The sequence below is a fragment of the Schistocerca cancellata genome, unplaced genomic scaffold, assembly GCF_023864275.1.
Source record: "Schistocerca cancellata isolate TAMUIC-IGC-003103 unplaced genomic scaffold, iqSchCanc2.1 HiC_scaffold_310, whole genome shotgun sequence".
Classification (NCBI taxonomy): domain Eukaryota; kingdom Metazoa; phylum Arthropoda; class Insecta; order Orthoptera; family Acrididae; genus Schistocerca; species Schistocerca cancellata.
The window spans coordinates 1-25,392 of record NW_026046328.1 but is presented as its reverse complement, the minus strand read 5'-3'; the positions used below and the strand labels follow the sequence as shown (position 1 = coordinate 25,392).

Here is a 25,392-nt window from a genome sequence, read left to right as displayed (position 1 = left end):
GCATTCTTACTCAAACCGAGTTCATTACCGTAATTTCGTATCTTACGTTTAATACAGTACTTTAAAATGCTTGTGGAAGCATCTTTGTCGACACCTGAAAGTTATTATGAAAAGAGGCCTGGCAGGTGTAGCGACGTAAAAATGAGAAAGAGCCAACAGCACGCGGTGTTCCCAGGCGGTCACCCATCCAAGTACTAACCGCGCCCGATGTTGCTTAACTTCGGTGATCGGACGAGAACCGGTGTAGTCAACATGGTATGGCCGTTGGCGTCCTTATACTGTAGCCGCACCACGGAGGAAGCATTCGCCTCTTCTCCCAACACACGCAATCGCCGCTTTCCGTGGCACATTTGACGCAAAGCGCGTCTTTCCACCTCGAAGGTGGCGCGGAGTGCGCGCTCGCCTCGGCGTCTCATAGGCGACTGCCGAACGTAGGTGAGACGCACAACACAGCTGCTCGATGCACCGCCTGTCATTCGTTTGGTGCGTGCGGCCTCCGACACCCGCCTTGTTCCTGTTATCCGGCGCAGGGCTTGCGCGCGGCCGGGCGGCGGGGGGGACTGCGCGGGGTGTTGCAGTGTCCTGCTGGACCGACGGAAGCTTTCTCACCTGCCTGACACACGCCGCGCTTCCAGATTTATGCGTAATTTGCGCGGTGCATTTGCATTCGCGCCTGTCCCCCCTCCCGTCCCGACTTGTCCCGACTTTGCTCGACTGCCGCTCGCTGCCGCTCGGGTCGCGGCCCATATGACAGCACAAGCACGAGAAACATCTGCGAGACGGGCGCGGGCCTGACCGGCGTGTCCGAGACGCCGTGGGCGGCCGTTCGGAGCTACTAGAGCAGCGCTGTGCCGTGCCATGGAAAGGTGCGAAACCAAGGACAGAAGACACAGAATTTTTGTTTACAAATTTGCACGTGTACACTGCTACAAAACAATAAGCCCGGACGTATTTCGGAACATTTCTGCCGCTTAATACTGTTTTGTTATTTCCAGAGACACTTTGGAAATCTTCCTTGGCACACGCTTCTTCAAACTGAGTTCCCTAATATACGTATCTTTTGTTTATTACAACAGATTTAAGTCATTGTGGAAACATCTTTGTCGCATCGGAAAGGTAGCGTGAAGAGACGGCTGGCAGGGCTGGCGACAAGAAAGCAAAATATGAAGACAGCCAGAGGTCCCAGGCAGTCGCCGATCCGAATACTAACGTTGTTGCTTAACTTGGGTGATGGCACGAGAACGGTTGTTTTTTTTTTATTTATTTATTTATTTAGTTACTTTTCGGAATTTAGCACTGCTGCGTAACAGTAGGCTCTGGCGCATTTCAAGAACACATCTGTCGATTGGTAGTGTTTTGTCATTTTCAACGAGTTCCTAGCACTCTTCCTTCGCGCATTCTTACTCAAACCGAGTTCATTACCGTAATTTCGTATCTTACGTTTAATACAGTACTTTAAAATGCTTGTGGAAGCATCTTTGTCGACACCTGAAAGTTATTATGAAAAGAGGCCTGGCAGGTGTAGCGACGTAAAAATGAGAAAGAGCCAACAGCACGCGGTGTTCCCAGGCGGTCACCCATCCAAGTACTAACCGCGCCCGATGTTGCTTAACTTCGGTGATCGGACGAGAACCGGTGTAGTCAACATGGTATGGCCGTTGGCGTCCTTATACTGTAGCCGCACCACGGAGGAAGCATTCGCCTCTTCTCCCAACACACGCAATCGCCGCTTTCCGTGGCACATTTGACGCAAAGCGCGTCTTTCCACCTCGAAGGTGGCGCGGAGTGCGCGCTCGCCTCGGCGTCTCATAGGCGACTGCCGAACGTAGGTGAGACGCACAACACAGCTGCTCGATGCACCGCCTGTCATTCGTTTGGTGCGTGCGGCCTCCGACACCCGCCTTGTTCCTGTTATCCGGCGCAGGGCTTGCGCGCGGCCGGGCGGCGGGGGGACTGCGCGGGGTGTTGCAGTGTCCTGCTGGACCGACGGAAGCTTTCTCACCTGCCTGACACACGCCGCGCTTCCAGATTTATGCGTAATTTGCGCGGTGCATTTGCATTCGCGCCTGTCCCCCCTCCCGTCCCGACTTGTCCCGACTTTGCTCGACTGCCGCTCGCTGCCGCTCGGGTCGCGGCCCATATGACAGCACAAGCACGAGAAACATCTGCGAGACGGGCGCGGGCCTGACCGGCGTGTCCGAGACGCCGTGGGCGGCCGTTCGGAGCTACTAGAGCAGCGCTGTGCCGTGCCATGGAAAGGTGCGAAACCAAGGACAGAAGACACAGAATTTTTGTTTACAAATTTGCACGTGTACACTGCTACAAAACAATAAGCCCGGACGTATTTCGGAACATTTCTGCCGCTTAATACTGTTTTGTTATTTCCAGAGACACTTTGGAAATCTTCCTTGGCACACGCTTCTTCAAACTGAGTTCCCTAATATCGTATCTTTTGTTTATTACAACAGATTTAAGTCATTGTGGAAACATCTTTGTCGCATCGGAAAGGTAGCGTGAAGAGACGGCTGGCAGGGCTGGCGACAAGAAAGCAAAATATGAAGACAGCCAGAGGTCCCAGGCAGTCGCCGATCCGAATACTAACGTTGTTGCTTAACTTGGGTGATGGCACGAGAACGGTTGTTTTTTTTTTATTTATTTATTTATTTAGTTACTTTTCGGAATTTAGCACTGCTGCGTAACAGTAGGCTCTGGCGCATTTCAAGAACACATCTGTCGATTGGTAGTGTTTTGTCATTTTCAACGAGTTCCTAGCACTCTTCCTTCGCGCATTCTTACTCAAACCGAGTTCATTACCGTAATTTCGTATCTTACGTTTAATACAGTACTTTAAAATGCTTGTGGAAGCATCTTTGTCGACACCTGAAAGTTATTATGAAAAGAGGCCTGGCAGGTGTAGCGACGTAAAAATGAGAAAGAGCCAACAGCACGCGGTGTTCCCAGGCGGTCACCCATCCAAGTACTAACCGCGCCCGATGTTGCTTAACTTCGGTGATCGGACGAGAACCGGTGTAGTCAACATGGTATGGCCGTTGGCGTCCTTATACTGTAGCCGCACCACGGAGGAAGCATTCGCCTCTTCTCCCAACACACGCAATCGCCGCTTTCCGTGGCACATTTGACGCAAAGCGCGTCTTTCCACCTCGAAGGTGGCGCGGAGTGCGCGCTCGCCTCGGCGTCTCATAGGCGACTGCCGAACGTAGGTGAGACGCACAACACAGCTGCTCGATGCACCGCCTGTCATTCGTTTGGTGCGTGCGGCCTCCGACACCCGCCTTGTTCCTGTTATCCGGCGCAGGGCTTGCGCGCGGCCGGGCGGCGGGGGGACTGCGCGGGGTGTTGCAGTGTCCTGCTGGACCGACGGAAGCTTTCTCACCTGCCTGACACACGCCGCGCTTCCAGATTTATGCGTAATTTGCGCGGTGCATTTGCATTCGCGCCTGTCCCCCCTCCCGTCCCGACTTGTCCCGACTTTGCTCGACTGCCGCTCGCTGCCGCTCGGGTCGCGGCCCATATGACAGCACAAGCACGAGAAACATCTGCGAGACGGGCGCGGGCCTGACCGGCGTGTCCGAGACGCCGTGGGCGGCCGTTCGGAGCTACTAGAGCAGCGCTGTGCCGTGCCATGGAAAGGTGCGAAACCAAGGACAGAAGACACAGAATTTTTGTTTACAAATTTGCACGTGTACACTGCTACAAAACAATAAGCCCGGACGTATTTCGGAACATTTCTGCCGCTTAATACTGTTTTGTTATTTCCAGAGACACTTTGGAAATCTTCCTTGGCACACGCTTCTTCAAACTGAGTTCCCTAATATCGTATCTTTTGTTTATTACAACAGATTTAAGTCATTGTGGAAACATCTTTGTCGCATCGGAAAGGTAGCGTGAAGAGACGGCTGGCAGGGCTGGCGACAAGAAAGCAAAATATGAAGACAGCCAGAGGTCCCAGGCAGTCGCCGATCCGAATACTAACGTTGTTGCTTAACTTGGGTGATGGCACGAGAACGGTTGTTTTTTTTTTATTTATTTATTTATTTAGTTACTTTTCGGAATTTAGCACTGCTGCGTAACAGTAGGCTCTGGCGCATTTCAAGAACACATCTGTCGATTGGTAGTGTTTTGTCATTTTCAACGAGTTCCTAGCACTCTTCCTTCGCGCATTCTTACTCAAACCGAGTTCATTACCGTAATTTCGTATCTTACGTTTAATACAGTACTTTAAAATGCTTGTGGAAGCATCTTTGTCGACACCTGAAAGTTATTATGAAAAGAGGCCTGGCAGGTGTAGCGACGTAAAAATGAGAAAGAGCCAACAGCACGCGGTGTTCCCAGGCGGTCACCCATCCAAGTACTAACCGCGCCCGATGTTGCTTAACTTCGGTGATCGGACGAGAACCGGTGTAGTCAACATGGTATGGCCGTTGGCGTCCTTATACTGTAGCCGCACCACGGAGGAAGCATTCGCCTCTTCTCCCAACACACGCAATCGCCGCTTTCCGTGGCACATTTGACGCAAAGCGCGTCTTTCCACCTCGAAGGTGGCGCGGAGTGCGCGCTCGCCTCGGCGTCTCATAGGCGACTGCCGAACGTAGGTGAGACGCACAACACAGCTGCTCGATGCACCGCCTGTCATTCGTTTGGTGCGTGCGGCCTCCGACACCCGCCTTGTTCCTGTTATCCGGCGCAGGGCTTGCGCGCGGCCGGGCGGCGGGGGGACTGCGCGGGGTGTTGCAGTGTCCTGCTGGACCGACGGAAGCTTTCTCACCTGCCTGACACACGCCGCGCTTCCAGATTTATGCGTAATTTGCGCGGTGCATTTGCATTCGCGCCTGTCCCCCCTCCCGTCCCGACTTGTCCCGACTTTGCTCGACTGCCGCTCGCTGCCGCTCGGGTCGCGGCCCATATGACAGCACAAGCACGAGAAACATCTGCGAGACGGGCGCGGGCCTGACCGGCGTGTCCGAGACGCCGTGGGCGGCCGTTCGGAGCTACTAGAGCAGCGCTGTGCCGTGCCATGGAAAGGTGCGAAACCAAGGACAGAAGACACAGAATTTTTGTTTACAAATTTGCACGTGTACACTGCTACAAAACAATAAGCCCGGACGTATTTCGGAACATTTCTGCCGCTTAATACTGTTTTGTTATTTCCAGAGACACTTTGGAAATCTTCCTTGGCACACGCTTCTTCAAACTGAGTTCCCTAATATCGTATCTTTTGTTTATTACAACAGATTTAAGTCATTGTGGAAACATCTTTGTCGCATCGGAAAGGTAGCGTGAAGAGACGGCTGGCAGGGCTGGCGACAAGAAAGCAAAATATGAAGACAGCCAGAGGTCCCAGGCAGTCGCCGATCCGAATACTAACGTTGTTGCTTAACTTGGGTGATGGCACGAGAACGGTTGTTTTTTTTTTATTTATTTATTTATTTAGTTACTTTTCGGAATTTAGCACTGCTGCGTAACAGTAGGCTCTGGCGCATTTCAAGAACACATCTGTCGATTGGTAGTGTTTTGTCATTTTCAACGAGTTCCTAGCACTCTTCCTTCGCGCATTCTTACTCAAACCGAGTTCATTACCGTAATTTCGTATCTTACGTTTAATACAGTACTTTAAAATGCTTGTGGAAGCATCTTTGTCGACACCTGAAAGTTATTATGAAAAGAGGCCTGGCAGGTGTAGCGACGTAAAAATGAGAAAGAGCCAACAGCACGCGGTGTTCCCAGGCGGTCACCCATCCAAGTACTAACCGCGCCCGATGTTGCTTAACTTCGGTGATCGGACGAGAACCGGTGTAGTCAACATGGTATGGCCGTTGGCGTCCTTATACTGTAGCCGCACCACGGAGGAAGCATTCGCCTCTTCTCCCAACACACGCAATCGCCGCTTTCCGTGGCACATTTGACGCAAAGCGCGTCTTTCCACCTCGAAGGTGGCGCGGAGTGCGCGCTCGCCTCGGCGTCTCATAGGCGACTGCCGAACGTAGGTGAGACGCACAACACAGCTGCTCGATGCACCGCCTGTCATTCGTTTGGTGCGTGCGGCCTCCGACACCCGCCTTGTTCCTGTTATCCGGCGCAGGGCTTGCGCGCGGCCGGGCGGCGGGGGGACTGCGCGGGGTGTTGCAGTGTCCTGCTGGACCGACGGAAGCTTTCTCACCTGCCTGACACACGCCGCGCTTCCAGATTTATGCGTAATTTGCGCGGTGCATTTGCATTCGCGCCTGTCCCCCCTCCCGTCCCGACTTGTCCCGACTTTGCTCGACTGCCGCTCGCTGCCGCTCGGGTCGCGGCCCATATGACAGCACAAGCACGAGAAACATCTGCGAGACGGGCGCGGGCCTGACCGGCGTGTCCGAGACGCCGTGGGCGGCCGTTCGGAGCTACTAGAGCAGCGCTGTGCCGTGCCATGGAAAGGTGCGAAACCAAGGACAGAAGACACAGAATTTTTGTTTACAAATTTGCACGTGTACACTGCTACAAAACAATAAGCCCGGACGTATTTCGGAACATTTCTGCCGCTTAATACTGTTTTGTTATTTCCAGAGACACTTTGGAAATCTTCCTTGGCACACGCTTCTTCAAACTGAGTTCCCTAATATCGTATCTTTTGTTTATTACAACAGATTTAAGTCATTGTGGAAACATCTTTGTCGCATCGGAAAGGTAGCGTGAAGAGACGGCTGGCAGGGCTGGCGACAAGAAAGCAAAATATGAAGACAGCCAGAGGTCCCAGGCAGTCGCCGATCCGAATACTAACGTTGTTGCTTAACTTGGGTGATGGCACGAGAACGGTTGTTTTTTTTTTATTTATTTATTTATTTAGTTACTTTTCGGAATTTAGCACTGCTGCGTAACAGTAGGCTCTGGCGCATTTCAAGAACACATCTGTCGATTGGTAGTGTTTTGTCATTTTCAACGAGTTCCTAGCACTCTTCCTTCGCGCATTCTTACTCAAACCGAGTTCATTACCGTAATTTCGTATCTTACGTTTAATACAGTACTTTAAAATGCTTGTGGAAGCATCTTTGTCGACACCTGAAAGTTATTATGAAAAGAGGCCTGGCAGGTGTAGCGACGTAAAAATGAGAAAGAGCCAACAGCACGCGGTGTTCCCAGGCGGTCACCCATCCAAGTACTAACCGCGCCCGATGTTGCTTAACTTCGGTGATCGGACGAGAACCGGTGTAGTCAACATGGTATGGCCGTTGGCGTCCTTATACTGTAGCCGCACCACGGAGGAAGCATTCGCCTCTTCTCCCAACACACGCAATCGCCGCTTTCCGTGGCACATTTGACGCAAAGCGCGTCTTTCCACCTCGAAGGTGGCGCGGAGTGCGCGCTCGCCTCGGCGTCTCATAGGCGACTGCCGAACGTAGGTGAGACGCACAACACAGCTGCTCGATGCACCGCCTGTCATTCGTTTGGTGCGTGCGGCCTCCGACACCCGCCTTGTTCCTGTTATCCGGCGCAGGGCTTGCGCGCGGCCGGGCGGCGGGGGGACTGCGCGGGGTGTTGCAGTGTCCTGCTGGACCGACGGAAGCTTTCTCACCTGCCTGACACACGCCGCGCTTCCAGATTTATGCGTAATTTGCGCGGTGCATTTGCATTCGCGCCTGTCCCCCCTCCCGTCCCGACTTGTCCCGACTTTGCTCGACTGCCGCTCGCTGCCGCTCGGGTCGCGGCCCATATGACAGCACAAGCACGAGAAACATCTGCGAGACGGGCGCGGGCCTGACCGGCGTGTCCGAGACGCCGTGGGCGGCCGTTCGGAGCTACTAGAGCAGCGCTGTGCCGTGCCATGGAAAGGTGCGAAACCAAGGACAGAAGACACAGAATTTTTGTTTACAAATTTGCACGTGTACACTGCTACAAAACAATAAGCCCGGACGTATTTCGGAACATTTCTGCCGCTTAATACTGTTTTGTTATTTCCAGAGACACTTTGGAAATCTTCCTTGGCACACGCTTCTTCAAACTGAGTTCCCTAATATCGTATCTTTTGTTTATTACAACAGATTTAAGTCATTGTGGAAACATCTTTGTCGCATCGGAAAGGTAGCGTGAAGAGACGGCTGGCAGGGCTGGCGACAAGAAAGCAAAATATGAAGACAGCCAGAGGTCCCAGGCAGTCGCCGATCCGAATACTAACGTTGTTGCTTAACTTGGGTGATGGCACGAGAACGGTTGTTTTTTTTTTATTTATTTATTTATTTAGTTACTTTTCGGAATTTAGCACTGCTGCGTAACAGTAGGCTCTGGCGCATTTCAAGAACACATCTGTCGATTGGTAGTGTTTTGTCATTTTCAACGAGTTCCTAGCACTCTTCCTTCGCGCATTCTTACTCAAACCGAGTTCATTACCGTAATTTCGTATCTTACGTTTAATACAGTACTTTAAAATGCTTGTGGAAGCATCTTTGTCGACACCTGAAAGTTATTATGAAAAGAGGCCTGGCAGGTGTAGCGACGTAAAAATGAGAAAGAGCCAACAGCACGCGGTGTTCCCAGGCGGTCACCCATCCAAGTACTAACCGCGCCCGATGTTGCTTAACTTCGGTGATCGGACGAGAACCGGTGTAGTCAACATGGTATGGCCGTTGGCGTCCTTATACTGTAGCCGCACCACGGAGGAAGCATTCGCCTCTTCTCCCAACACACGCAATCGCCGCTTTCCGTGGCACATTTGACGCAAAGCGCGTCTTTCCACCTCGAAGGTGGCGCGGAGTGCGCGCTCGCCTCGGCGTCTCATAGGCGACTGCCGAACGTAGGTGAGACGCACAACACAGCTGCTCGATGCACCGCCTGTCATTCGTTTGGTGCGTGCGGCCTCCGACACCCGCCTTGTTCCTGTTATCCGGCGCAGGGCTTGCGCGCGGCCGGGCGGCGGGGGGACTGCGCGGGGTGTTGCAGTGTCCTGCTGGACCGACGGAAGCTTTCTCACCTGCCTGACACACGCCGCGCTTCCAGATTTATGCGTAATTTGCGCGGTGCATTTGCATTCGCGCCTGTCCCCCCTCCCGTCCCGACTTGTCCCGACTTTGCTCGACTGCCGCTCGCTGCCGCTCGGGTCGCGGCCCATATGACAGCACAAGCACGAGAAACATCTGCGAGACGGGCGCGGGCCTGACCGGCGTGTCCGAGACGCCGTGGGCGGCCGTTCGGAGCTACTAGAGCAGCGCTGTGCCGTGCCATGGAAAGGTGCGAAACCAAGGACAGAAGACACAGAATTTTTGTTTACAAATTTGCACGTGTACACTGCTACAAAACAATAAGCCCGGACGTATTTCGGAACATTTCTGCCGCTTAATACTGTTTTGTTATTTCCAGAGACACTTTGGAAATCTTCCTTGGCACACGCTTCTTCAAACTGAGTTCCCTAATATCGTATCTTTTGTTTATTACAACAGATTTAAGTCATTGTGGAAACATCTTTGTCGCATCGGAAAGGTAGCGTGAAGAGACGGCTGGCAGGGCTGGCGACAAGAAAGCAAAATATGAAGACAGCCAGAGGTCCCAGGCAGTCGCCGATCCGAATACTAACGTTGTTGCTTAACTTGGGTGATGGCACGAGAACGGTTGTTTTTTTTTTATTTATTTATTTATTTAGTTACTTTTCGGAATTTAGCACTGCTGCGTAACAGTAGGCTCTGGCGCATTTCAAGAACACATCTGTCGATTGGTAGTGTTTTGTCATTTTCAACGAGTTCCTAGCACTCTTCCTTCGCGCATTCTTACTCAAACCGAGTTCATTACCGTAATTTCGTATCTTACGTTTAATACAGTACTTTAAAATGCTTGTGGAAGCATCTTTGTCGACACCTGAAAGTTATTATGAAAAGAGGCCTGGCAGGTGTAGCGACGTAAAAATGAGAAAGAGCCAACAGCACGCGGTGTTCCCAGGCGGTCACCCATCCAAGTACTAACCGCGCCCGATGTTGCTTAACTTCGGTGATCGGACGAGAACCGGTGTAGTCAACATGGTATGGCCGTTGGCGTCCTTATACTGTAGCCGCACCACGGAGGAAGCATTCGCCTCTTCTCCCAACACACGCAATCGCCGCTTTCCGTGGCACATTTGACGCAAAGCGCGTCTTTCCACCTCGAAGGTGGCGCGGAGTGCGCGCTCGCCTCGGCGTCTCATAGGCGACTGCCGAACGTAGGTGAGACGCACAACACAGCTGCTCGATGCACCGCCTGTCATTCGTTTGGTGCGTGCGGCCTCCGACACCCGCCTTGTTCCTGTTATCCGGCGCAGGGCTTGCGCGCGGCCGGGCGGCGGGGGGACTGCGCGGGGTGTTGCAGTGTCCTGCTGGACCGACGGAAGCTTTCTCACCTGCCTGACACACGCCGCGCTTCCAGATTTATGCGTAATTTGCGCGGTGCATTTGCATTCGCGCCTGTCCCCCCTCCCGTCCCGACTTGTCCCGACTTTGCTCGACTGCCGCTCGCTGCCGCTCGGGTCGCGGCCCATATGACAGCACAAGCACGAGAAACATCTGCGAGACGGGCGCGGGCCTGACCGGCGTGTCCGAGACGCCGTGGGCGGCCGTTCGGAGCTACTAGAGCAGCGCTGTGCCGTGCCATGGAAAGGTGCGAAACCAAGGACAGAAGACACAGAATTTTTGTTTACAAATTTGCACGTGTACACTGCTACAAAACAATAAGCCCGGACGTATTTCGGAACATTTCTGCCGCTTAATACTGTTTTGTTATTTCCAGAGACACTTTGGAAATCTTCCTTGGCACACGCTTCTTCAAACTGAGTTCCCTAATATCGTATCTTTTGTTTATTACAACAGATTTAAGTCATTGTGGAAACATCTTTGTCGCATCGGAAAGGTAGCGTGAAGAGACGGCTGGCAGGGCTGGCGACAAGAAAGCAAAATATGAAGACAGCCAGAGGTCCCAGGCAGTCGCCGATCCGAATACTAACGTTGTTGCTTAACTTGGGTGATGGCACGAGAACGGTTGTTTTTTTTTTATTTATTTATTTATTTAGTTACTTTTCGGAATTTAGCACTGCTGCGTAACAGTAGGCTCTGGCGCATTTCAAGAACACATCTGTCGATTGGTAGTGTTTTGTCATTTTCAACGAGTTCCTAGCACTCTTCCTTCGCGCATTCTTACTCAAACCGAGTTCATTACCGTAATTTCGTATCTTACGTTTAATACAGTACTTTAAAATGCTTGTGGAAGCATCTTTGTCGACACCTGAAAGTTATTATGAAAAGAGGCCTGGCAGGTGTAGCGACGTAAAAATGAGAAAGAGCCAACAGCACGCGGTGTTCCCAGGCGGTCACCCATCCAAGTACTAACCGCGCCCGATGTTGCTTAACTTCGGTGATCGGACGAGAACCGGTGTAGTCAACATGGTATGGCCGTTGGCGTCCTTATACTGTAGCCGCACCACGGAGGAAGCATTCGCCTCTTCTCCCAACACACGCAATCGCCGCTTTCCGTGGCACATTTGACGCAAAGCGCGTCTTTCCACCTCGAAGGTGGCGCGGAGTGCGCGCTCGCCTCGGCGTCTCATAGGCGACTGCCGAACGTAGGTGAGACGCACAACACAGCTGCTCGATGCACCGCCTGTCATTCGTTTGGTGCGTGCGGCCTCCGACACCCGCCTTGTTCCTGTTATCCGGCGCAGGGCTTGCGCGCGGCCGGGCGGCGGGGGGACTGCGCGGGGTGTTGCAGTGTCCTGCTGGACCGACGGAAGCTTTCTCACCTGCCTGACACACGCCGCGCTTCCAGATTTATGCGTAATTTGCGCGGTGCATTTGCATTCGCGCCTGTCCCCCCTCCCGTCCCGACTTGTCCCGACTTTGCTCGACTGCCGCTCGCTGCCGCTCGGGTCGCGGCCCATATGACAGCACAAGCACGAGAAACATCTGCGAGACGGGCGCGGGCCTGACCGGCGTGTCCGAGACGCCGTGGGCGGCCGTTCGGAGCTACTAGAGCAGCGCTGTGCCGTGCCATGGAAAGGTGCGAAACCAAGGACAGAAGACACAGAATTTTTGTTTACAAATTTGCACGTGTACACTGCTACAAAACAATAAGCCCGGACGTATTTCGGAACATTTCTGCCGCTTAATACTGTTTTGTTATTTCCAGAGACACTTTGGAAATCTTCCTTGGCACACGCTTCTTCAAACTGAGTTCCCTAATATCGTATCTTTTGTTTATTACAACAGATTTAAGTCATTGTGGAAACATCTTTGTCGCATCGGAAAGGTAGCGTGAAGAGACGGCTGGCAGGGCTGGCGACAAGAAAGCAAAATATGAAGACAGCCAGAGGTCCCAGGCAGTCGCCGATCCGAATACTAACGTTGTTGCTTAACTTGGGTGATGGCACGAGAACGGTTGTTTTTTTTTTATTTATTTATTTATTTAGTTACTTTTCGGAATTTAGCACTGCTGCGTAACAGTAGGCTCTGGCGCATTTCAAGAACACATCTGTCGATTGGTAGTGTTTTGTCATTTTCAACGAGTTCCTAGCACTCTTCCTTCGCGCATTCTTACTCAAACCGAGTTCATTACCGTAATTTCGTATCTTACGTTTAATACAGTACTTTAAAATGCTTGTGGAAGCATCTTTGTCGACACCTGAAAGTTATTATGAAAAGAGGCCTGGCAGGTGTAGCGACGTAAAAATGAGAAAGAGCCAACAGCACGCGGTGTTCCCAGGCGGTCACCCATCCAAGTACTAACCGCGCCCGATGTTGCTTAACTTCGGTGATCGGACGAGAACCGGTGTAGTCAACATGGTATGGCCGTTGGCGTCCTTATACTGTAGCCGCACCACGGAGGAAGCATTCGCCTCTTCTCCCAACACACGCAATCGCCGCTTTCCGTGGCACATTTGACGCAAAGCGCGTCTTTCCACCTCGAAGGTGGCGCGGAGTGCGCGCTCGCCTCGGCGTCTCATAGGCGACTGCCGAACGTAGGTGAGACGCACAACACAGCTGCTCGATGCACCGCCTGTCATTCGTTTGGTGCGTGCGGCCTCCGACACCCGCCTTGTTCCTGTTATCCGGCGCAGGGCTTGCGCGCGGCCGGGCGGCGGGGGGACTGCGCGGGGTGTTGCAGTGTCCTGCTGGACCGACGGAAGCTTTCTCACCTGCCTGACACACGCCGCGCTTCCAGATTTATGCGTAATTTGCGCGGTGCATTTGCATTCGCGCCTGTCCCCCCTCCCGTCCCGACTTGTCCCGACTTTGCTCGACTGCCGCTCGCTGCCGCTCGGGTCGCGGCCCATATGACAGCACAAGCACGAGAAACATCTGCGAGACGGGCGCGGGCCTGACCGGCGTGTCCGAGACGCCGTGGGCGGCCGTTCGGAGCTACTAGAGCAGCGCTGTGCCGTGCCATGGAAAGGTGCGAAACCAAGGACAGAAGACACAGAATTTTTGTTTACAAATTTGCACGTGTACACTGCTACAAAACAATAAGCCCGGACGTATTTCGGAACATTTCTGCCGCTTAATACTGTTTTGTTATTTCCAGAGACACTTTGGAAATCTTCCTTGGCACACGCTTCTTCAAACTGAGTTCCCTAATATCGTATCTTTTGTTTATTACAACAGATTTAAGTCATTGTGGAAACATCTTTGTCGCATCGGAAAGGTAGCGTGAAGAGACGGCTGGCAGGGCTGGCGACAAGAAAGCAAAATATGAAGACAGCCAGAGGTCCCAGGCAGTCGCCGATCCGAATACTAACGTTGTTGCTTAACTTGGGTGATGGCACGAGAACGGTTGTTTTTTTTTTATTTATTTATTTATTTAGTTACTTTTCGGAATTTAGCACTGCTGCGTAACAGTAGGCTCTGGCGCATTTCAAGAACACATCTGTCGATTGGTAGTGTTTTGTCATTTTCAACGAGTTCCTAGCACTCTTCCTTCGCGCATTCTTACTCAAACCGAGTTCATTACCGTAATTTCGTATCTTACGTTTAATACAGTACTTTAAAATGCTTGTGGAAGCATCTTTGTCGACACCTGAAAGTTATTATGAAAAGAGGCCTGGCAGGTGTAGCGACGTAAAAATGAGAAAGAGCCAACAGCACGCGGTGTTCCCAGGCGGTCACCCATCCAAGTACTAACCGCGCCCGATGTTGCTTAACTTCGGTGATCGGACGAGAACCGGTGTAGTCAACATGGTATGGCCGTTGGCGTCCTTATACTGTAGCCGCACCACGGAGGAAGCATTCGCCTCTTCTCCCAACACACGCAATCGCCGCTTTCCGTGGCACATTTGACGCAAAGCGCGTCTTTCCACCTCGAAGGTGGCGCGGAGTGCGCGCTCGCCTCGGCGTCTCATAGGCGACTGCCGAACGTAGGTGAGACGCACAACACAGCTGCTCGATGCACCGCCTGTCATTCGTTTGGTGCGTGCGGCCTCCGACACCCGCCTTGTTCCTGTTATCCGGCGCAGGGCTTGCGCGCGGCCGGGCGGCGGGGGGACTGCGCGGGGTGTTGCAGTGTCCTGCTGGACCGACGGAAGCTTTCTCACCTGCCTGACACACGCCGCGCTTCCAGATTTATGCGTAATTTGCGCGGTGCATTTGCATTCGCGCCTGTCCCCCCTCCCGTCCCGACTTGTCCCGACTTTGCTCGACTGCCGCTCGCTGCCGCTCGGGTCGCGGCCCATATGACAGCACAAGCACGAGAAACATCTGCGAGACGGGCGCGGGCCTGACCGGCGTGTCCGAGACGCCGTGGGCGGCCGTTCGGAGCTACTAGAGCAGCGCTGTGCCGTGCCATGGAAAGGTGCGAAACCAAGGACAGAAGACACAGAATTTTTGTTTACAAATTTGCACGTGTACACTGCTACAAAACAATAAGCCCGGACGTATTTCGGAACATTTCTGCCGCTTAATACTGTTTTGTTATTTCCAGAGACACTTTGGAAATCTTCCTTGGCACACGCTTCTTCAAACTGAGTTCCCTAATATCGTATCTTTTGTTTATTACAACAGATTTAAGTCATTGTGGAAACATCTTTGTCGCATCGGAAAGGTAGCGTGAAGAGACGGCTGGCAGGGCTGGCGACAAGAAAGCAAAATATGAAGACAGCCAGAGGTCCCAGGCAGTCGCCGATCCGAATACTAACGTTGTTGCTTAACTTGGGTGATGGCACGAGAACGGTTGTTTTTTTTTTATTTATTTATTTATTTAGTTACTTTTCGGAATTTAGCACTGCTGCGTAACAGTAGGCTCTGGCGCATTTCAAGAACACATCTGTCGATTGGTAGTGTTTTGTCATTTTCAACGAGTTCCTAGCACTCTTCCTTCGCGCATTCTTACTCAAACCGAGTTCATTACCGTAATTTCGTATCTTACGTTTAATACAGTACTTTAAAATGCTTGTGGAAGCATCTTTGTCGACACCTGAAAGTTATTATGAAAAGAGGCCTGGCAGGTGTAGCGACGTAAAAATGAGAAAGAGCCAACAGCACGCGGTGTTCCCAGGCGGTCACCCATCCAAGTACTAACCGCGCCCGATGTTGCTTAACTTCGGTGATCGGACGAGAACCGGTGTAGTCAACATGGTATGGCCGTTGGCGTCCTTATACTGTAGCCGCACCACGGAGGAAGCATTCGCCTCTTCTCCCAACACACGCAATCGCCGCTTTCCGTGGCACATTTGACGCAAAGCGCGTCTTTCCACCTCGAAGGTGGCGCGGAGTGCGCGCTCGCCTCGGCGTCTCATAGGCGACTGCCGAACGTAGGTGAGACGCACAACACAGCTGCTCGATGCACCGCCTGTCATTCGTTTGGTGCGTGCGGCCTCCGACACCCGCCTTGTTCCTGTTATCCGGCGCAGGGCTTGCGCGCGGCCGGGCGGCGGGGGGACTGCGCGGGGTGTTGCAGTGTCCTGCTGGACCGACGGAAGCTTTCTCACCTGCCTGACACACGCCGCGCTTCCAGATTTATGCGTAATTTGCGCGGTGCATTTGCATTCGCGCCTGTCCCCCCTCCCGACTTTGCTCGACTGCCGCTCGCTGCCGCTCGGGTCGCGGCCCATATGACAGCACAAGCACGAGAAACATCTGCGAGACGGGCGCGGGCCTGACCGGCGTGTCCGAGACGCCGTGGGCGGCCGTTCGGAGCTACTAGAGCAGCGCTGTGCCGTGCCATGGAAAGGTGCGAAACCAAGGACAGAAGACACAGAATTTTTGTTTACAAATTTGCACGTGTACACTGCTACAAAACAATAAGCCCGGACGTATTTCGGAACATTTCTGCCGCTTAATACTGTTTTGTTATTTCCAGAGACACTTTGGAAATCTTCCTTGGCACACGCTTCTTCAAACTGAGTTCCCTAATATCGTATCTTTTGTTTATTACAACAGATTTAAGTCATTGTGGAAACATCTTTGTCGCATCGGAAAGGTAGCGTGAAGAGACGGCTGGCAGGGCTGGCGACAAGAAAGCAAAATATGAAGACAGCCAGAGGTCCCAGGCAGTCGCCGATCCGAATACTAACGTTGTTGCTTAACTTGGGTGATGGCACGAGAACGGTTGTTTTTTTTTTATTTATTTATTTATTTAGTTACTTTTCGGAATTTAGCACTGCTGCGTAACAGTAGGCTCTGGCGCATTTCAAGAACACATCTGTCGATTGGTAGTGTTTTGTCATTTTCAACGAGTTCCTAGCACTCTTCCTTCGCGCATTCTTACTCAAACCGAGTTCATTACCGTAATTTCGTATCTTACGTTTAATACAGTACTTTAAAATGCTTGTGGAAGCATCTTTGTCGACACCTGAAAGTTATTATGAAAAGAGGCCTGGCAGGTGTAGCGACGTAAAAATGAGAAAGAGCCAACAGCACGCGGTGTTCCCAGGCGGTCACCCATCCAAGTACTAACCGCGCCCGATGTTGCTTAACTTCGGTGATCGGACGAGAACCGGTGTAGTCAACATGGTATGGCCGTTGGCGTCCTTATACTGTAGCCGCACCACGGAGGAAGCATTCGCCTCTTCTCCCAACACACGCAATCGCCGCTTTCCGTGGCACATTTGACGCAAAGCGCGTCTTTCCACCTCGAAGGTGGCGCGGAGTGCGCGCTCGCCTCGGCGTCTCATAGGCGACTGCCGAACGTAGGTGAGACGCACAACACAGCTGCTCGATGCACCGCCTGTCATTCGTTTGGTGCGTGCGGCCTCCGACACCCGCCTTGTTCCTGTTATCCGGCGCAGGGCTTGCGCGCGGCCGGGCGGCGGGGGGACTGCGCGGGGTGTTGCAGTGTCCTGCTGGACCGACGGAAGCTTTCTCACCTGCCTGACACACGCCGCGCTTCCAGATTTATGCGTAATTTGCGCGGTGCATTTGCATTCGCGCCTGTCCCCCCTCCCGTCCCGACTTGTCCCGACTTTGCTCGACTGCCGCTCGCTGCCGCTCGGGTCGCGGCCCATATGACAGCACAAGCACGAGAAACATCTGCGAGACGGGCGCGGGCCTGACCGGCGTGTCCGAGACGCCGTGGGCGGCCGTTCGGAGCTACTAGAGCAGCGCTGTGCCGTGCCATGGAAAGGTGCGAAACCAAGGACAGAAGACACAGAATTTTTGTTTACAAATTTGCACGTGTACACTGCTACAAAACAATAAGCCCGGACGTATTTCGGAACATTTCTGCCGCTTAATACTGTTTTGTTATTTCCAGAGACACTTTGGAAATCTTCCTTGGCACACGCTTCTTCAAACTGAGTTCCCTAATATCGTATCTTTTGTTTATTACAACAGATTTAAGTCATTGTGGAAACATCTTTGTCGCATCGGAAAGGTAGCGTGAAGAGACGGCTGGCAGGGCTGGCGACAAGAAAGCAAAATATGAAGACAGCCAGAGGTCCCAGGCAGTCGCCGATCCGAATACTAACGTTGTTGCTTAACTTGGGTGATGGCACGAGAACGGTTGTTTTTTTTTTATTTATTTATTTATTTAGTTACTTTTCGGAATTTAGCACTGCTGCGTAACAGTAGGCTCTGGCGCATTTCAAGAACACATCTGTCGATTGGTAGTGTTTTGTCATTTTCAACGAGTTCCTAGCACTCTTCCTTCGCGCATTCTTACTCAAACCGAGTTCATTACCGTAATTTCGTATCTTACGTTTAATACAGTACTTTAAAATGCTTGTGGAAGCATCTTTGTCGACACCTGAAAGTTATTATGAAAAGAGGCCTGGCAGGTGTAGCGACGTAAAAATGAGAAAGAGCCAACAGCACGCGGTGTTCCCAGGCGGTCACCCATCCAAGTACTAACCGCGCCCGATGTTGCTTAACTTCGGTGATCGGACGAGAACCGGTGTAGTCAACATGGTATGGCCGTTGGCGTCCTTATACTGTAGCCGCACCACGGAGGAAGCATTCGCCTCTTCTCCCAACACACGCAATCGCCGCTTTCCGTGGCACATTTGACGCAAAGCGCGTCTTTCCACCTCGAAGGTGGCGCGGAGTGCGCGCTCGCCTCGGCGTCTCATAGGCGACTGCCGAACGTAGGTGAGACGCACAACACAGCTGCTCGATGCACCGCCTGTCATTCGTTTGGTGCGTGCGGCCTCCGACACCCGCCTTGTTCCTGTTATCCGGCGCAGGGCTTGCGCGCGGCCGGGCGGCGGGGGGACTGCGCGGGGTGTTGCAGTGTCCTGCTGGACCGACGGAAGCTTTCTCACCTGCCTGACACACGCCGCGCTTCCAGATTTATGCGTAATTTGCGCGGTGCATTTGCATTCGCGCCTGTCCCCCCTCCCGTCCCGACTTGTCCCGACTTTGCTCGACTGCCGCTCGCTGCCGCTCGGGTCGCGGCCCATATGACAGCACAAGCACGAGAAACATCTGCGAGACGGGCGCGGGCCTGACCGGCGTGTCCGAGACGCCGTGGGCGGCCGTTCGGAGCTACTAGAGCAGCGCTGTGCCGTGCCATGGAAAGGTGCGAAACCAAGGACAGAAGACACAGAATTTTTGTTTACAAATTTGCACGTGTACACTGCTACAAAACAATAAGCCCGGACGTATTTCGGAACATTTCTGCCGCTTAATACTGTTTTGTTATTTCCAGAGACACTTTGGAAATCTTCCTTGGCACACGCTTCTTCAAACTGAGTTCCCTAATATCGTATCTTTTGTTTATTACAACAGATTTAAGTCATTGTGGAAACATCTTTGTCGCATCGGAAAGGTAGCGTGAAGAGACGGCTGGCAGGGCTGGCGACAAGAAAGCAAAATATGAAGACAGCCAGAGGTCCCAGGCAGTCGCCGATCCGAATACTAACGTTGTTGCTTAACTTGGGTGATGGCACGAGAACGGTTGTTTTTTTTTTATTTATTTATTTATTTAGTTACTTTTCGGAATTTAGCACTGCTGCGTAACAGTAGGCTCTGGCGCATTTCAAGAACACATCTGTCGATTGGTAGTGTTTTGTCATTTTCAACGAGTTCCTAGCACTCTTCCTTCGCGCATTCTTACTCAAACCGAGTTCATTACCGTAATTTCGTATCTTACGTTTAATACAGTACTTTAAAATGCTTGTGGAAGCATCTTTGTCGACACCTGAAAGTTATTATGAAAAGAGGCCTGGCAGGTGTAGCGACGTAAAAATGAGAAAGAGCCAACAGCACGCGGTGTTCCCAGGCGGTCACCCATCCAAGTACTAACCGCGCCCGATGTTGCTTAACTTCGGTGATCGGACGAGAACCGGTGTAGTCAACATGGTATGGCCGTTGGCGTCCTTATACTGTAGCCGCACCACGGAGGAAGCATTCGCCTCTTCTCCCAACACACGCAATCGCCGCTTTCCGTGGCACATTTGACGCAAAGCGCGTCTTTCCACCTCGAAGGTGGCGCGGAGTGCGCGCTCGCCTCGGCGTCTCATAGGCGACTGCCGAACGTAGGTGAGACGCACAACACAGCTGCTCGATGCACCGCCTGTCATTCGTTTGGTGCGTGCGGCCTCCGACACCCGCCTTGTTCCTGTTATCCGGCGCAGGGCTTGCGCGCGGCCGGGCGGCGGGGGGACTGCGCGGGGTGTTGCAGTGTCCTGCTGGACCGACGGAAGCTTTCTCACCTGCCTGACACACGCCGCGCTTCCAGATTTATGCGTAATTTGCGCGGTGCATTTGCATTCGCGCCTGTCCCCCCTCCCGTCCCGACTTGTCCCGACTTTGCTCGACTGCCGCTCGCTGCCGCTCGGGTCGCGGCCCATATGACAGCACAAGCACGAGAAACATCTGCGAGACGGGCGCGGGCCTGACCGGCGTGTCCGAGACGCCGTGGGCGGCCGTTCGGAGCTACTAGAGCAGCGCTGTGCCGTGCCATGGAAAGGTGCGAAACCAAGGACAGAAGACACAGAATTTTTGTTTACAAATTTGCACGTGTACACTGCTACAAAACAATAAGCCCGGACGTATTTCGGAACATTTCTGCCGCTTAATACTGTTTTGTTATTTCCAGAGACACTTTGGAAATCTTCCTTGGCACACGCTTCTTCAAACTGAGTTCCCTAATATCGTATCTTTTGTTTATTACAACAGATTTAAGTCATTGTGGAAACATCTTTGTCGCATCGGAAAGGTAGCGTGAAGAGACGGCTGGCAGGGCTGGCGACAAGAAAGCAAAATATGAAGACAGCCAGAGGTCCCAGGCAGTCGCCGATCCGAATACTAACGTTGTTGCTTAACTTGGGTGATGGCACGAGAACGGTTGTTTTTTTTTTATTTATTTATTTATTTAGTTACTTTTCGGAATTTAGCACTGCTGCGTAACAGTAGGCTCTGGCGCATTTCAAGAACACATCTGTCGATTGGTAGTGTTTTGTCATTTTCAACGAGTTCCTAGCACTCTTCCTTCGCGCATTCTTACTCAAACCGAGTTCATTACCGTAATTTCGTATCTTACGTTTAATACAGTACTTTAAAATGCTTGTGGAAGCATCTTTGTCGACACCTGAAAGTTATTATGAAAAGAGGCCTGGCAGGTGTAGCGACGTAAAAATGAGAAAGAGCCAACAGCACGCGGTGTTCCCAGGCGGTCACCCATCCAAGTACTAACCGCGCCCGATGTTGCTTAACTTCGGTGATCGGACGAGAACCGGTGTAGTCAACATGGTATGGCCGTTGGCGTCCTTATACTGTAGCCGCACCACGGAGGAAGCATTCGCCTCTTCTCCCAACACACGCAATCGCCGCTTTCCGTGGCACATTTGACGCAAAGCGCGTCTTTCCACCTCGAAGGTGGCGCGGAGTGCGCGCTCGCCTCGGCGTCTCATAGGCGACTGCCGAACGTAGGTGAGACGCACAACACAGCTGCTCGATGCACCGCCTGTCATTCGTTTGGTGCGTGCGGCCTCCGACACCCGCCTTGTTCCTGTTATCCGGCGCAGGGCTTGCGCGCGGCCGGGCGGCGGGGGGACTGCGCGGGGTGTTGCAGTGTCCTGCTGGACCGACGGAAGCTTTCTCACCTGCCTGACACACGCCGCGCTTCCAGATTTATGCGTAATTTGCGCGGTGCATTTGCATTCGCGCCTGTCCCCCCTCCCGTCCCGACTTGTCCCGACTTTGCTCGACTGCCGCTCGCTGCCGCTCGGGTCGCGGCCCATATGACAGCACAAGCACGAGAAACATCTGCGAGACGGGCGCGGGCCTGACCGGCGTGTCCGAGACGCCGTGGGCGGCCGTTCGGAGCTACTAGAGCAGCGCTGTGCCGTGCCATGGAAAGGTGCGAAACCAAGGACAGAAGACACAGAATTTTTGTTTACAAATTTGCACGTGTACACTGCTACAAAACAATAAGCCCGGACGTATTTCGGAACATTTCTGCCGCTTAATACTGTTTTGTTATTTCCAGAGACACTTTGGAAATCTTCCTTGGCACACGCTTCTTCAAACTGAGTTCCCTAATATCGTATCTTTTGTTTATTACAACAGATTTAAGTCATTGTGGAAACATCTTTGTCGCATCGGAAAGGTAGCGTGAAGAGACGGCTGGCAGGGCTGGCGACAAGAAAGCAAAATATGAAGACAGCCAGAGGTCCCAGGCAGTCGCCGATCCGAATACTAACGTTGTTGCTTAACTTGGGTGATGGCACGAGAACGGTTGTTTTTTTTTTATTTATTTATTTATTTAGTTACTTTTCGGAATTTAGCACTGCTGCGTAACAGTAGGCTCTGGCGCATTTCAAGAACACATCTGTCGATTGGTAGTGTTTTGTCATTTTCAACGAGTTCCTAGCACTCTTCCTTCGCGCATTCTTACTCAAACCGAGTTCATTACCGTAATTTCGTATCTTACGTTTAATACAGTACTTTAAAATGCTTGTGGAAGCATCTTTGTCGACACCTGAAAGTTATTATGAAAAGAGGCCTGGCAGGTGTAGCGACGTAAAAATGAGAAAGAGCCAACAGCACGCGGTGTTCCCAGGCGGTCACCCATCCAAGTACTAACCGCGCCCGATGTTGCTTAACTTCGGTGATCGGACGAGAACCGGTGTAGTCAACATGGTATGGCCGTTGGCGTCCTTATACTGTAGCCGCACCACGGAGGAAGCATTCGCCTCTTCTCCCAACACACGCAATCGCCGCTTTCCGTGGCACATTTGACGCAAAGCGCGTCTTTCCACCTCGAAGGTGGCGCGGAGTGCGCGCTCGCCTCGGCGTCTCATAGGCGACTGCCGAACGTAGGTGAGACGCACAACACAGCTGCTCGATGCACCGCCTGTCATTCGTTTGGTGCGTGCGGCCTCCGACACCCGCCTTGTTCCTGTTATCCGGCGCAGGGCTTGCGCGCGGCCGGGCGGCGGGGGGACTGCGCGGGGTGTTGCAGTGTCCTGCTGGACCGACGGAAGCTTTCTCACCTGCCTGACACACGCCGCGCTTCCAGATTTATGCGTAATTTGCGCGGTGCATTTGCATTCGCGCCTGTCCCCCCTCCCGTCCCGACTTGTCCCGACTTTGCTCGACTGCCGCTCGCTGCCGCTCGGGTCGCGGCCCATATGACAGCACAAGCACGAGAAACATCTGCGAGACGGGCGCGGGCCTGACCGGCGTGTCCGAGACGCCGTGGGCGGCCGTTCGGAGCTACTAGAGCAGCGCTGTGCCGTGCCATGGAAAGGTGCGAAACCAAGGACAGAAGACACAGAATTTTTGTTTACAAATTTGCACGTGTACACTGCTACAAAACAATAAGCCCGGACGTATTTCGGAACATTTCTGCCGCTTAATACTGTTTTGTTATTTCCAGAGACACTTTGGAAATCTTCCTTGGCACACGCTTCTTCAAACTGAGTTCCCTAATATCGTATCTTTTGTTTATTACAACAGATTTAAGTCATTGTGGAAACATCTTTGTCGCATCGGAAAGGTAGCGTGAAGAGACGGCTGGCAGGGCTGGCGACAAGAAAGCAAAATATGAAGACAGCCAGAGGTCCCAGGCAGTCGCCGATCCGAATACTAACGTTGTTGCTTAACTTGGGTGATGGCACGAGAACGGTTGTTTTTTTTTTATTTATTTATTTATTTAGTTACTTTTCGGAATTTAGCACTGCTGCGTAACAGTAGGCTCTGGCGCATTTCAAGAACACATCTGTCGATTGGTAGTGTTTTGTCATTTTCAACGAGTTCCTAGCACTCTTCCTTCGCGCATTCTTACTCAAACCGAGTTCATTACCGTAATTTCGTATCTTACGTTTAATACAGTACTTTAAAATGCTTGTGGAAGCATCTTTGTCGACACCTGAAAGTTATTATGAAAAGAGGCCTGGCAGGTGTAGCGACGTAAAAATGAGAAAGAGCCAACAGCACGCGGTGTTCCCAGGCGGTCACCCATCCAAGTACTAACCGCGCCCGATGTTGCTTAACTTCGGTGATCGGACGAGAACCGGTGTAGTCAACATGGTATGGCCGTTGGCGTCCTTATACTGTAGCCGCACCACGGAGGAAGCATTCGCCTCTTCTCCCAACACACGCAATCGCCGCTTTCCGTGGCACATTTGACGCAAAGCGCGTCTTTCCACCTCGAAGGTGGCGCGGAGTGCGCGCTCGCCTCGGCGTCTCATAGGCGACTGCCGAACGTAGGTGAGACGCACAACACAGCTGCTCGATGCACCGCCTGTCATTCGTTTGGTGCGTGCGGCCTCCGACACCCGCCTTGTTCCTGTTATCCGGCGCAGGGCTTGCGCGCGGCCGGGCGGCGGGGGGGACTGCGCGGGGTGTTGCAGTGTCCTGCTGGACCGACGGAAGCTTTCTCACCTGCCTGACACACGCCGCGCTTCCAGATTTATGCGTAATTTGCGCGGTGCATTTGCATTCGCGCCTGTCCCCCCTCCCGTCCCGACTTGTCCCGACTTTGCTCGACTGCCGCTCGCTGCCGCTCGGGTCGCGGCCCATATGACAGCACAAGCACGAGAAACATCTGCGAGACGGGCGCGGGCCTGACCGGCGTGTCCGAGACGCCGTGGGCGGCCGTTCGGAGCTACTAGAGCAGCGCTGTGCCGTGCCATGGAAAGGTGCGAAACCAAGGACAGAAGACACAGAATTTTTGTTTACAAATTTGCACGTGTACACTGCTACAAAACAATAAGCCCGGACGTATTTCGGAACATTTCTGCCGCTTAATACTGTTTTGTTATTTCCAGAGACACTTTGGAAATCTTCCTTGGCACACGCTTCTTCAAACTGAGTTCCCTAATATCGTATCTTTTGTTTATTACAACAGATTTAAGTCATTGTGGAAACATCTTTGTCGCATCGGAAAGGTAGCGTGAAGAGACGGCTGGCAGGGCTGGCGACAAGAAAGCAAAATATGAAGACAGCCAGAGGTCCCAGGCAGTCGCCGATCCGAATACTAACGTTGTTGCTTAACTTGGGTGATGGCACGAGAACGGTTGTTTTTTTTTTATTTATTTATTTATTTAGTTACTTTTCGGAATTTAGCACTGCTGCGTAACAGTAGGCTCTGGCGCATTTCAAGAACACATCTGTCGATTGGTAGTGTTTTGTCATTTTCAACGAGTTCCTAGCACTCTTCCTTCGCGCATTCTTACTCAAACCGAGTTCATTACCGTAATTTCGTATCTTACGTTTAATACAGTACTTTAAAATGCTTGTGGAAGCATCTTTGTCGACACCTGAAAGTTATTATGAAAAGAGGCCTGGCAGGTGTAGCGACGTAAAAATGAGAAAGAGCCAACAGCACGCGGTGTTCCCAGGCGGTCACCCATCCAAGTACTAACCGCGCCCGATGTTGCTTAACTTCGGTGATCGGACGAGAACCGGTGTAGTCAACATGGTATGGCCGTTGGCGTCCTTATACTGTAGCCGCACCACGGAGGAAGCATTCGCCTCTTCTCCCAACACACGCAATCGCCGCTTTCCGTGGCAC

General features: G+C 52.4%; 19 non-coding genes across 19 annotated transcripts; all 19 read right to left on the bottom strand.

The window, feature by feature from the left end:
- Positions 1–150: 150 nt before the first annotated feature.
- LOC126114616 (5S ribosomal RNA) lies at positions 151–269 on the bottom strand. The gene has a single exon (XR_007525167.1). It is a non-coding gene; the product is annotated as a 5S ribosomal RNA (ribosomal RNA).
- Positions 270–1,544: 1,275 nt separating this feature from the next.
- LOC126114615 (5S ribosomal RNA) lies at positions 1,545–1,663 on the bottom strand. The gene has a single exon (XR_007525166.1). It is a non-coding gene; the product is annotated as a 5S ribosomal RNA (ribosomal RNA).
- Positions 1,664–2,936: 1,273 nt separating this feature from the next.
- On the bottom strand, positions 2,937–3,055 carry LOC126114613 (5S ribosomal RNA). Its single transcript, XR_007525165.1, has one exon. It is a non-coding gene; the product is annotated as a 5S ribosomal RNA (ribosomal RNA).
- A 1,273-nt stretch (positions 3,056–4,328) lies between these two features.
- LOC126114612 (5S ribosomal RNA) lies at positions 4,329–4,447 on the bottom strand. The gene has a single exon (XR_007525164.1). It is a non-coding gene; the product is annotated as a 5S ribosomal RNA (ribosomal RNA).
- A 1,273-nt stretch (positions 4,448–5,720) lies between these two features.
- Positions 5,721–5,839, bottom strand: LOC126114610 (5S ribosomal RNA). Its single transcript, XR_007525162.1, has one exon. It is a non-coding gene; the product is annotated as a 5S ribosomal RNA (ribosomal RNA).
- A 1,273-nt stretch (positions 5,840–7,112) lies between these two features.
- On the bottom strand, positions 7,113–7,231 carry LOC126114609 (5S ribosomal RNA). The gene has a single exon (XR_007525161.1). It is a non-coding gene; the product is annotated as a 5S ribosomal RNA (ribosomal RNA).
- Positions 7,232–8,504: 1,273 nt separating this feature from the next.
- On the bottom strand, positions 8,505–8,623 carry LOC126114608 (5S ribosomal RNA). Its single transcript, XR_007525160.1, has one exon. It is a non-coding gene; the product is annotated as a 5S ribosomal RNA (ribosomal RNA).
- Positions 8,624–9,896: 1,273 nt separating this feature from the next.
- Positions 9,897–10,015, bottom strand: LOC126114607 (5S ribosomal RNA). Its single transcript, XR_007525159.1, has one exon. It is a non-coding gene; the product is annotated as a 5S ribosomal RNA (ribosomal RNA).
- A 1,273-nt stretch (positions 10,016–11,288) lies between these two features.
- On the bottom strand, positions 11,289–11,407 carry LOC126114606 (5S ribosomal RNA). The gene has a single exon (XR_007525158.1). It is a non-coding gene; the product is annotated as a 5S ribosomal RNA (ribosomal RNA).
- Positions 11,408–12,680: 1,273 nt separating this feature from the next.
- On the bottom strand, positions 12,681–12,799 carry LOC126114605 (5S ribosomal RNA). The gene has a single exon (XR_007525157.1). It is a non-coding gene; the product is annotated as a 5S ribosomal RNA (ribosomal RNA).
- Positions 12,800–14,072: 1,273 nt separating this feature from the next.
- On the bottom strand, positions 14,073–14,191 carry LOC126114604 (5S ribosomal RNA). The gene has a single exon (XR_007525156.1). It is a non-coding gene; the product is annotated as a 5S ribosomal RNA (ribosomal RNA).
- Positions 14,192–15,464: 1,273 nt separating this feature from the next.
- Positions 15,465–15,583, bottom strand: LOC126114602 (5S ribosomal RNA). Its single transcript, XR_007525155.1, has one exon. It is a non-coding gene; the product is annotated as a 5S ribosomal RNA (ribosomal RNA).
- Positions 15,584–16,841: 1,258 nt separating this feature from the next.
- On the bottom strand, positions 16,842–16,960 carry LOC126114601 (5S ribosomal RNA). Its single transcript, XR_007525154.1, has one exon. It is a non-coding gene; the product is annotated as a 5S ribosomal RNA (ribosomal RNA).
- Positions 16,961–18,233: 1,273 nt separating this feature from the next.
- Positions 18,234–18,352, bottom strand: LOC126114600 (5S ribosomal RNA). Its single transcript, XR_007525153.1, has one exon. It is a non-coding gene; the product is annotated as a 5S ribosomal RNA (ribosomal RNA).
- A 1,273-nt stretch (positions 18,353–19,625) lies between these two features.
- LOC126114619 (5S ribosomal RNA) lies at positions 19,626–19,744 on the bottom strand. Its single transcript, XR_007525170.1, has one exon. It is a non-coding gene; the product is annotated as a 5S ribosomal RNA (ribosomal RNA).
- A 1,273-nt stretch (positions 19,745–21,017) lies between these two features.
- Positions 21,018–21,136, bottom strand: LOC126114618 (5S ribosomal RNA). Its single transcript, XR_007525169.1, has one exon. It is a non-coding gene; the product is annotated as a 5S ribosomal RNA (ribosomal RNA).
- A 1,273-nt stretch (positions 21,137–22,409) lies between these two features.
- On the bottom strand, positions 22,410–22,528 carry LOC126114617 (5S ribosomal RNA). The gene has a single exon (XR_007525168.1). It is a non-coding gene; the product is annotated as a 5S ribosomal RNA (ribosomal RNA).
- Positions 22,529–23,801: 1,273 nt separating this feature from the next.
- LOC126114611 (5S ribosomal RNA) lies at positions 23,802–23,920 on the bottom strand. Its single transcript, XR_007525163.1, has one exon. It is a non-coding gene; the product is annotated as a 5S ribosomal RNA (ribosomal RNA).
- A 1,274-nt stretch (positions 23,921–25,194) lies between these two features.
- LOC126114599 (5S ribosomal RNA) lies at positions 25,195–25,313 on the bottom strand. The gene has a single exon (XR_007525152.1). It is a non-coding gene; the product is annotated as a 5S ribosomal RNA (ribosomal RNA).
- Between the last annotated feature and the right edge of the window lie 79 nt (positions 25,314–25,392).